The sequence below is a fragment of the Sphaeramia orbicularis genome, chromosome 7 (genome assembly GCF_902148855.1).
Source record: "Sphaeramia orbicularis chromosome 7, fSphaOr1.1, whole genome shotgun sequence".
NCBI classification, from domain to species: domain Eukaryota; kingdom Metazoa; phylum Chordata; class Actinopteri; order Kurtiformes; family Apogonidae; genus Sphaeramia; species Sphaeramia orbicularis.
Window position 1 is genome coordinate 2,416,360 of NC_043963.1, and position 11,091 is coordinate 2,427,450.

Here is an 11,091-nt window from a genome sequence, read left to right on the forward strand (position 1 = left end):
GTTTAGTTCAGTTTAGTTCAGTTTAGTTCAGTTTAGTTCAGTTTAGTTTAGTTTAGTTTCGTTCAGTTTAGTTCAGTTTAGTTTAGTTTAGTTCAGTTTAGTTTAGTTCAGTTTAGTTTAGTTCAGTTTAGTTCAGTTTAGTTTAGTTCAGTTTAGTTCAGTTTAGTTTAGTTCAGTTTAGTTTAGTTTAGTTCAGTTTAGTTTAGTTCAGTTTAGTTCAGTTTAGTTTAGTTCAGTTTAGTTTAGTTCAGTTCAGTTTAGTTCAGTTCAGTTTAGTTTAGTTTAGTTCAGTTTAGTTTAGTTCAGTTCAGTTTAGTTCAGTTTAGTTTAGTTTAGTTCAGTTTAGTTTAGTTTAGTTTAGTTCAGTTTAGTTTAGTTCAGTTTAGTTTAGTTTAGTTCAGTTTAGTTCAGTTCAGTTTAGCTTAGTTTAGTTCAGTTTAGTTTAGTTCAGTTTAGTTTAGTTCAGTTTAGTTCAGTTTAGTTTAGTTGGTTTGGTTTAGTTCAGACACAAGATAATACAAAACTTAGGACAAAAAAACAAAACAAGACCAAAAAAAAGAAATGGAACAACTTTTGCAAAAACAAGAATAACTTATAAAAATAATGACACATAAAAATGTTTCTCTTTGTTTTAGTGTAAAAAAGTAAAATGACATGAAAATGTTCACATTTACAAACTATCACAAAAAATGTAAATAATCTGAACAAATATGAACATGAACTGTCTTCATATAAATCAGTGTATTTGTTCCAATATTCTGCCTGTAATTAAATGTGTGTATTTGTAGATCCACTGTATCTGTACAATATAATGTTATACACTTCAGGTTGTTCATGTTCTTCACATTTTTTAAAGTATAGTTTGTCGACGTAAACATTTTCATATGTAATGTTTTTATCTTTTAATGTAATTAGTGGCATTCTACCCATGGTGCCATACTGCCCTCCTGTGGTGCAACAGCAGCAGCATTGCACCCAAACGTCCTCCTGTGTCCCGTGCTGCAACATCGATGGGACGGACAGGGGGCGGGGCCAAAACGTGCATTATATAGGAGGATTTTGAAACTTTTTTTCAGCTTAAACGTAAAAGTTTGACATTATTTCTAGGTTATTCTGTTATTTTTTTTTAACAGGTCTGACCCACTTCAGACCACATTGGTCTGAATGTGGAACCTAAACTAAACTAGACTTTAGCAGCCCTGGTCCAGTGGGTTATGGGATTTATTTGGAAATACATTAAAACACTTCACCAATAGTATTTTCTCATCATTTTCCTAAACCGTCCTGTTCAGTTCTACTTGACAGGATTTGTGTTTGCAGATGGGTTTGAACGTGTCTGAGGACGCCGGCCTACGAGGAAAACCAACCGTCCAGAATAAAGGTGGTGAAACTTTAGCACATGTGAGTCTGTAATAAATCTGACCTCAGTCCAAACGCTGGTTGGATGGAGTTTCAGATCCAGTCTGTGGTTGAAATGTGAAATGTGTGAATTAATGATGACGAAGGAACGTTTGTGTCAGAACAAAACACTGTTCAACACAATGCGCTGACTTCACAGGTTCAAGGAACTGGAACATGTTCGCATCGACTGGATTAACAGACACAAACCAGTAAGACTGTGGACCAGTCCCACTTCACCCCTCCCCCTCCCCTGTTCTGGTGTCGCAGGTCTGTTCTGTTCTACTTCTTATGGTTGTGGATGTAGATGTGACCTGGACTTCAGAACCAGTCTTCACTGTTATCTCAAAGGCCGATAGGAGATGGTTCCAGGTATCAGTCTGGTTCTGATAGAAGTCAGATGTTGTCACAGGTGTCAAACATGCGGCCCGGGGGCCAAATCTGACCCAAAGGATGAATTACACTGAAGATATTAACGATCAATGGTGTAAAAATCATTTTAATTCAGGTTCCACATACAGACCAATTAGATCTCAGATGGGTCAGATCAGTAAAATATGATCACAGTAACTTATAAATAATGAAAACTGCAGATTTTATCTTTGTTTTAGTAGAAAAAAAGTAAAATTACATAAAAATGTTTCCATTAATAAATTATCCTTTAACAAAAAATGTGAATAACCTGAACAAATATGAACAACCTGAAATGTCTTAAGAAAAATAAATGCACTTTGACCAATATTATGCCTGTTATTAAATGTTTTGTGTATTTGTAATTGTAATGTAAGTTGTAACGCACATGTGTAAATGATAAACTGATAAACTGAGGTAGAATATTGTTAAAATTGCACTTATTTTTCTTAAGACACTTCAAGTTGTTCATGTTACTCAAATTTTTGGGAAAAGCTGTAGATGTAAACATGATCACAGTGTAATTTAACTTCTTTCACTGGTATTCTTTGACTGGTCCAGCCGTCTTCAGATCATACTGGGGTGAATGTGGAACTGAACAGGAGTTTGACAGCCCTGTCATATCTGGACTGTGATTGGATAAGTTGAGTTCTGCTCCAGTGGAAGTCCCGCCCACTTCTACAGTTAGATTGACGTGCATCCAGAACCAGGACTGGACCATAGAACAGAAGCAGACATAGAACACATTCAGCTGGTTCTGACCCACAGAACAGACGCTGACGGACAGGGACACTTTTTATTAGTTTACAGTCGGTTTGTGTTGGTGTTTTTATTCGTTTCTGTCGGCGCCGGTGGTGATTTTCAGCTTCTGCACCAAAACATTTGGGCTTCAGCCATAAAAAGTGACTGTTTGTTTGTGGAGAACATCAGAACCAGTGTGGACGTGTGGACCATCTGTGAACTGGAGTGACTGCAGTCGAGTTTCAGTCAGTGTGATCCATCCCAGTCTGTCTGGAAATGAAGCCCCTTTAAGTACAGACGGATCTGAAACACAGACGGCTTCAGATCAGAACCAAACCAGGTCAGATCAGACAGACATCAGCACGTCCACGACACTTGGACGGCTCAGGGTGGAACTCTGAGCTAAAGATCTGAAAAATCTGTCCATGTTTTTAGTCCAACGGGTTGAAGGTCAGATGGACGGTTGGCATCAGTTGTCGTCTGTGAGCAATTTTTCTAGAATCTTCTCCAAAACCGTCCACCAGAATCAGCTGAAGTTCATAGCAGAGGTTCCTTGGGGTAAGGTCCACCAAGTTTGTTCAAAGAATGGGGAAATATTTGAGTTTTGAATTTTTTTATGAATTTTTTAATTGTTCCAAATCCTCATTGGTTTTTAATAGGACACATTTCAAAGTACTATAACTTTACTTAACACTATAAACAGTTGAAGATATTGATCTAATTTATTGATAATAGATAGGAAGTCACATATGGGCTTTGATTTGGTGCCATGACCTTTGACCTTGAGTGACCTTGAAAGGTCAAATGAATGTCTTTAAATACGCTGTAGGACGACAGGAGCCTTGGTCCTGTTTTGACTCAGTTTTGTTTGTTTTTGTGTAAAAGGCGGCGTTTGTATCTTATTTTTCCATCTGCAGATTTATTCAGTGTTATGGGTCGAATGTTCACTGTCACATCTGTTTGGTGGAGTAATCTGTTCATTTCTGTTTTTTGTGGATTACTTTGTTAAACTTTACTTTGTTTCATTGACTTTCATGTTCATTTTTGGTGATAACTGTGTTTACTTTGTGGAGTATTTTGTCCATTTTTATCATTTTGTTGATAATTTTGTTATTTTTTTCAGCATTTTGTTCATTATATTGTTTTTTGTGGATCATTTTGTTGCTAATTTTATTGATTTCATAGCTGATTTGTTTTTTTTTTTTTGTCTGTTTTGTGGATTAATTTGTTCATTTCTGGTTTTGATGGATTACTTTGTTAAACTTCACTTTGTTTCATTGACTATTGTGATCCTTTTTGGTGAAAACTGTGTTTACTTTGTTTGGTATATTGTCCATTTTTATCATTTTGTTCATACTTAAGTAAATTTTTCATCATTTTGTTCATTATATTGTTTTTTGGTGTTTTGTGAATCATTTTGTTAATTATTTCATTTTGTATGAGACTGGTTTTTTTTTTGTCTGTTTTGTGAATTAATTTGTTCATTTCTGTTTTTGGTGGATTCCTTTGTTAAACTTCGTTTCATTGACTATTGTGTTCATTTTTGGTGATAACTGTGTTCACTTTGTGGAGTATTTTGTCCATTTTTGACATTTTGTTGATAATGTTCATTATATTATTTATAGTTTTTTTATGGATTATTTTGTTCCACTTCTGTTTGTTGTTCTGATTATTTAGCTCTTTTGTTTTGTTAGCTTATGTTTCTTCATTACTTTTGTTCGACAGGATCTGAAACAGGACCAAAACTGAACCAACTGAAGAACCAAAGGCTAAATCTCCTCACACTGTCAATAATGACTCATGTTTGTGACCCGTGTGTGTGTGACGCAGTCGTAGGTGAGTCCGTTGAACCGGTCGCTGTGTGTGTTTGTGTTGTTGGTGTTAATGTGGAGCAGAATGTGTTGTGATGTGAGGCGTTAACGGCGTTTAAGTGTCAGGTTTATAAATGAATGTGCGCTTCATTATTAGCATATTCAGTATTGGAGCGTCTGCCCTGAATGCAAATGGAGCTGCAACATGAAGTGTGAGACGACACACAGCATGTTCACCTGCAGCTGAATGTCATGGACGTCCATCCACACACTCCTGTCTGCAGTTACACTCTGGACTTCCACTGGTATGTCAGTAGTTTTAGTTGGAACAGTAGAAAACCTCAGCTCCCAAAAAAGTTTGGACTGACTCTAAAATGGACAAAAGCAGAATGACGCTGGAGCTGCTCCCAGACCTGTTCTGTTTGGCTGGAGGAGAAATGTCTGACAAATGAGGTAGGACCGAGGTAATGGACAGGGAAGGGAATTTACAATCATTTGGCGTTAGTTTGAAATCACTACGACAAACGGAATGGAAGTTGTTAATAATAAACAAATTTTACATACGTTACCATAGCAACCTACAGTTGTAAAACTTATCATATGAGAAGGGACTTGAACAGAGATGTTACTGTTAAACTGTGGTTTGATTGGATGAATATTGTTGATATTACAGCCTTTTGGGCATTCTGGGGCGGCCATGGCTCAGAACGTAGAGCGGGTCATGCAATAACCAAAGGGTTGGCAGTTCGAATCCCGCTCTGTCCCAGTCATGTGCAAATGTGTCCCTGTGTAAGACACTTCACCCAGTCCGTTGATGTTCAGTCACTGTGTGTGTTTGTGTTGGTGGTGGGAGGGGCCGTGGGTGCAAATTGTCAGCCCCGCCTCCGTCAGTCTGCCCCCACAGACGGACTTTCCCACCAGCAGAGGGGCAGTGTGACAGCCCATGAATAATGGAGCAGTAATGTAAAGTGCTTTGGGTGCCTTGAAGAGCGCTATTGAGGTTTTGCACAAACGTCACATGATCACGTGGTTGTCTGTTTATGACGCCATATTGGTAGGCAAGTTTTCCTTGGATTGTACAACGTGTTCAACGATGGACCTGCTAAACTCCTGTGTGCCGTTTATTCCTTAGCTTTCACCAAGTATCGGTTCTGCATACAGACCGCTGGGTTCCACTGGTGGCAGCGGTGGTTGTGTTCTGCCCACCGCTGTTTATAGTTATTACCGGTTAGCGTAGCTTCTCAGTATAGTTAGCCTGCGTGCCTGTTGTGCTTTAGCGGTATCGATAAAAAGAATAGTCATCATGTGGTACGGTGATGAAGGCCCCTTTAAACCAACAGGAGGGCTTCCCCTGGACTATCACCCTATAGAGAGAGAGAGAGATTGTGGATCGACCTGCTCCCTTTGAGTTTCCTCAGCTGGAAGTGGCAGTCAGAGCTACAGTGGGCGACACCAGTGCGTTCAGCTGGAGCTGGTGACAGTACTGCCCCCCCGTCTGTGCCAGTCTGCTTTAACTATGGGACAGCCTTCCACATGCGCTCCAGTCCAATTATGCGGCCGTGAAAGAGAAGATGGGAGTTGCTTTTGGACACAGACAGTTCATGGACCGTTTCAGAGCTAACATATGGGCTCGTTCACCAGTTCCAGGCAGAGCCTGCAGGTGTACGGCTGATGTGAGCCGGCTGGAGCTGGTACTGGGGTTTTTACCTCCGAGTTACGCGCAGCACTGTTGTCAGTAAACATGTAAACTCATCTGTGGTGCCTTTATCACAAACAGACACACTCGCAAATAACAAAACACGCAAACACCAGTCCAAAGAAAAACACCAGATAAAGCAACAGTTCGGACTTTCTGGATCCAGATAGCGTGCCTACCAATATGGTGGTGTAAACAACAGTCACATGACCAGTGACGTCAGCTGCAAGTCCTCAATAGAAATTTAATCCATTATTACTATTATTATTATTATTATTTGAAATGTCAGAAAACTGAGTTTACTGCCCCTGCCCCAATATTTACCCCGAGGTGCTCATGAGGGTGTGACCCTTATGATGTCATGACGCAAACCATCGGATACAGAACAGAAAAATGCACAATTTGGCTTGGGCAAGATTTGAGTTCAGATTGTTAAATGTAGAAATAAGCTTGTCTACAGATGTATGAACACCTAAAAGAAGAAATTAACTCTTAAATATCAGCAAAAAATGCAGAAAAATATTGGGATATGAACTACCAAAGACATGTTCTGTGCTATATTTGGGTCATTTCACAGGAAAAGACAAACCAAGTACGGAAAAATATTTGATTAAAATCCTCTTGGTAGTGTCTAAAAAAGCCATCTCACAAAAATGGTGTAAAGAGGACACCCCCCCCCCCCCCCCCCCCCCAGAGTACCCCCTACCCACAATAATGGAGAGACATTGTGGAAGAAATTCACAACATGGACAGACTTACTTATTGTCATAAGACTACAGCAAGAAACATGAAGATCCATGGGAAAAGTGGAAAATATACAGGACGACAATTGACATTAGGTTCTAAATGTTTGTGTTGGAAAATTTAAAAAATGAAACAATAAAATATAAGTAAAAAAAAAAAAAAGAATTAATGCTTAAAACAGGATAAATTATCTAACACTTCTATATCTAAGTTTTTGTTTGTTTTTTTTTATCATGGTAAGAACCGAATAATTTTCAATGTGTTACAGTCAGATGATGTGAAAAGTGTAAAACAATCGGTAGGTGTGTGTGTGTGTGTGTGTGTGTTATTGTGGATGTGTTTGCGGGGGTCAGGGCCCATGAAGGGGCCGACAGGTACACATTAATATTTAAGTATCGCTGCCTCGTCTCACGTTGCCTTTTGTGGAGCTGCCGCTGAACAGAGGCAGAAAGAGAAGGAAGGAAAAACAAATGTAGTGCAGCACCGTTCAGACACAAAGTAATTTAAAGTGTTTTAGAAAGGCATAGAAACACACACAGAGGAAAATAATAGAGAAGAAAACATGAAACTAAAGGAAAGTGCATGAAAAGATGAAAAGAAAGAAAAATTAAAACAAGAACAAGAGACAGTTCAAACAAAAGCTAAAACAGTCTGGATTAAAATGAAGAATTTCATGTTTCATCAGTCAAAACAGTTACAGTTGTGAGTGTCAGTGCAGGGGTTAGAACTGAAAAAACAAAAGTAAACCTACTCTAATCAGAGGCAGCAGTAAACAACTGAGTCTAAACAAACAACTGAGTCTAAACAAACAACTGAGTCTAAACAAACAACTGAGTCTAAACAAACAACTGAGTCTAAACAACTGAGTCTAAACAAACTGAGTCTAAACAAACAACTGAGTCTAAACAACTGAGTCTAAACAAACAACTGAGTCTAAACAACTGAGTCTAAACAAACAACTGAGTCTAAACAACTGAGTCTAAATAAACAACTGAGTCTGAATAAACAACTGAGTCTAAATAAACAAATGAGTCTGAATAAACAACTGAGTCTAAACAAACAACTGAGTCTGAATAAACAACTAAGTCTGAATAAACAACTGAGTCTAAACAAACGACTGAGTCTAAACAAACGACTGAGTCTGAATAAACAACTGAGTCTTTAACCTAGATTTAACCCATACAGACCCAGGGCTACGTTTATGTCAGTTCCCAAATTAATTTTATATTTAACCATTTTTAAATCATTTATCACCACTTTTAATAATATTAGCTTCTGTATTTTGCATTTTCAGTGTAAATCATGTGTTTTCCTATATTTAATTTACTGATCATGTAGATGTTCATTAAAACTCTGTAAATTCAAATTTCTTTTATCAGAAACTGAAAGAAACAGAAGAAAAAGTGAATTTTTCAGTAAAGTCATCAAAAACTGAACATATGGAAGGAAGGAAAGTAGGAGGGAAGGAAGGAAGGAAAGAAGGAAGGAAGGAGGGGAGAGTCACTGAAGTCATTTGTCTTTGTCCTTTTGTTGGACGGAGGCAGAGAAGTGTGTTTGTAAAGCAGAGCTATCACTGTTACAGCGGGGGGGGGGGGGGGGTGGGTCAGAACTGGAGAAGGGAGTGTAGAGTTAATGAATGAATGAAAGGATGAAGGCAGGAGAACAGTCTGTGTTTTCATCATGTTCATGTTGTAGACGACGGCCAGGGTCTGAGGAGCTGAACCCAGGAGGTCTGAGGAGCAGAACCCAGGAGGTCTGAGGAGCAGAACCCAGGAGGTCTGAGGAGCTGAACCCAGGAGGTCTGAGGAGCTGAACCCAGGAGGTCTGAGGAGCTGAACCCAGGAGGTCTGAGGAGCAGAACCCAGGAGGTCTGAGGAGCTGAACCCAGGAGGTCTGAGGAGCAGAACCCAGGAGTCTGAGGAGCTGAACCCAGGAGGTCTGAGGAGCTGAACCCAGGAGGTCTGAGGAGCTGAAACCAGGAGGTCTGAGGAGCTGAAACCAGGAGGTCTGAGGAGCTGAACCCAGGAGTCTGAGGAGCTGAACCCAGGAGGTCTGAGGAGCTGAACCCAGGAGGTCTGAGGAGCTGAACCCAGGAGTCTGAGGATGGTCTGTTGGACTGAGGAAGAGGAGGAGGGAGAATAAGGAGTTCAGAGCTGTTCCATCAGTCAGAGGTAGATCCACCATCACACCACAGGTCAGTTATCTGTCTGGGGTTTAAGGTTTAGGGTTTGGGGTTTTATGGTTTTTTTTATGGTTGATGTCTGCAGGAAACAGTCATAAAACCAAACCTAACCAGGATGGATTTAATGTTGAGGACAGTTTTATTCCAGTCACACCTGGTCTTTCTCAACATTTAATAAAACACATGTTCCTTTAACTCATAAAGACCCAGTACTACTTTCATGTCAGAATTAAAAATCATTCAGTATAGTTGTAATAAACATGTGTATTATGAACGGAGTGTAATCTGGATGTGAAGCTGTAGGTTCATCCATAGTGAACAGATGTTCCAGTCCAACTGGTGTCTGTCTTCAGGCTCCTGCATCGGTGATGCCACGTGAACGGCTGCCTCTCATTGGTTCATCTGGGAGTAAAAAAACAGGTGATCCAGTCAGACATACAAGTCCAACACACACACACACACACACACCAGGTCCAGATGATTGTCTCCTTGGACCGCCATGAAGGCTCCTGTTATTATCCTGGATCTGATCTGTTACAGACAGTCTGAACTGCACTAATCTGACCCAGACCACTTTCATATGTGGTTCTAAATCTGATCCAGATCTGATATTTTCCAATGTGACTTCAGTCTGAACGTCCAGGTCGCATTTATCCGACCTTTACATCATTGAAATGTGACAAACGTCCCAGTTGTTGGTCAGAGCAGAGGAAAACCATATTCCTTCTGTAAACACAGGGTCTGGTATTCCATCAGGACCTCTTCTGTGCATGTGGTCACTTCAGGACCTCTTCTGTACATGTGGTCACTTCAGGACCTCTTCTGTGCATGTGGTCACTTCAGGACCTCTTCTGTGCATGTGGGTCACTTCAGGACCTCTTCTGTGCATGTGGTCACTTCAGGACCTCTTCTGTGCATGTGGGTCACTTCAGGACCTCTTCTGTGCATGTGGTCACTTCAGGACCTCTTCTGTGCATGTGGGTCACTTCAGGACCTCTTCTGTGCATGTGGGTCACTTCAGGGTCACATTCAGTTCAAACTCAAAACTGATAGAAGTCGTATTTAATGTGGAATATGAACGAGCACACAAATTTTTTTTACCAGACTTGTGCTTTAAGACCTGCTGTGGGCGGAGCCTTAGTGAATCCCTCTCTCTCCTCTCCAGTCCTCCAGCGCCCCCACCAGATCACTGGTAGAAGACGCCGCCCCCCTCCGTCCTCCTCCTCTCATCTTCATCCTCATCCTCCTCCTCATCCATCGTCAGTCCTCCACTCTGACTCCACCATGACTCCGTGGGGGGGCCTGGAGCTCTCAGAGTCCTCCTTCACCTCCATCCAACCCGCTCCTCCACCCCCTTCACCCCCGGCTCCGCCCCCTCCAGCACCCCAGCCCACGCCCGCCACGCCCTATCGACGGAGACGCCACGGAGCAGGAGACGGTTCCAGTTCAAGTCTGGACTCTGAGGCTGAACCATCTGCGGTTGTAGCTCCAGTGGAAAACAGAGGTACGTCTGCAAAACCCAGATGGAGGTCAGTCACATGTGCAGACCTGAACCTTCAAACCCAGATGGAGGTCAGTCACATGTGCAGACCTGAACCTTCAAACCCAGATGGAGGTCAGTCACATGTGCAGACCTGAACCTTCAAACCCAGATGGAGGTCAGTCACATGTGCAGACCTGAACTTTCAAACCCAGATGGAGGTCAGTCACATGTGCAGACCTGAACCTTCAAATCCAGATGGAGGTCAGTCACATGTGCAGACCTGAACCTTCAAGGCTCCAGCAGGTCAGGTCAGAGCTCAGGTCAAACAAGTCCCAGGTCAAGTTGTAGAAATATAATCAGCTGGAGACTTTTATTTGCAGTAAATATTTTAATATGTCGTAGAAAACATTGCATCTGTAGGAGCCATGAATGAATTTAGATTTATTTTGCAGAGGTATGAGGGTTTAAGTACTGGGGTTTGGTATTGTTTATGATATTATTTTGGGTTTTGTGTGATCCTGTTGATGAGGGGGTAAGTAGGTCACAGATATGGGCGGAGGTGTTCATATAGGTGGAGAGAGAGAGAGAGGGAAGGAAGGAGAGAGAGGGAGAGAGAAGGAGGGGA